We start from the raw sequence: 833 nt of genomic DNA, 5'->3' as shown, positions 1-833 counted from the left end.
TTGTTTGGCAACATTCAAGCACTTTCAAGCGCCGTACATTTTTTACTTTTTCACATTCGATGTTTTGAAATATTTTTAAGTAACTCTTGACAGCGGTTTTTTTATCCAAACAATGTTGTTTTTATACAACAAATCCTCTAGATTGCCGCTTTTTAAAATTTGATTACATTTTATTAAACAGCGGATTCAGTAGCCGGTAAATCAACTGTTTATTCATTTCGTTGGATTACTACCAGCTCGGCTAGCTCAGTCGGTAGAGCATGAGACTCTTAATCTCAGGGTCGTGGGTTCGAGCCCCACGTTGGGCGATAATTGTTTTTATTGTACTTTAATAACTTTTAGAAATAAAAATAAGTATTTTTAAATAAAAACGTACCTGCAATTTTTCGTTCCCTCATTTTCCTCCACAGCTGTTCAGCTTTTCTCATTGGCCAGTTTTCTATCTTGGCGCTGAAACTTCTGAAGAACTTATATTCTTTGAAATGTGACATCCTTCTCTCCATTTTGCTTGGCGTATGTCCCGGAGGCGGCGGTGACGGCGCCTTCGGAGAAGTAGATGGGGATGCCATTTTACTTTTTCAAAGTTCGAACGATTTCGTTCACAAATTTATTGTTTTATTTTATCATGTGTATATTTTACTTGCAACACTGTTTTTGTTTTTAGAACGCTCGCCTTCATTATTTTTAAATTCGGATTTTTTGGCTTGGTCCCTACAGTAAAACTTTTTTCAACAATAACAGGTTACCTTTAATTTAAATACGTTATAATACGAATAATTTTAAAAAAGGAATTTGATATTTTATTATATATATTCAGACTTACACTAATACTT

The 833-nt window shown here is 34.1% G+C and overlaps 1 non-coding gene across 1 annotated transcript; it reads left to right on the top strand.

The window, feature by feature from the left end:
• Positions 1-235: 235 nt before the first annotated feature.
• Trnak-cuu lies at positions 236-308 on the top strand. Its single transcript has one exon. It is a non-coding gene; the product is annotated as a tRNA-Lys (tRNA).
• Positions 309-833: the final 525 nt, after the last annotated feature.

The sequence above is a fragment of the Vanessa cardui genome, chromosome 21 (assembly GCF_905220365.1).
Source record: "Vanessa cardui chromosome 21, ilVanCard2.1, whole genome shotgun sequence".
Taxonomy (NCBI): Eukaryota; Metazoa; Arthropoda; class Insecta; order Lepidoptera; family Nymphalidae; genus Vanessa; species Vanessa cardui.
The sequence above is the reverse complement of the archived record's forward strand: the minus strand, read 5'-3'. Positions and strand labels throughout refer to the sequence as shown.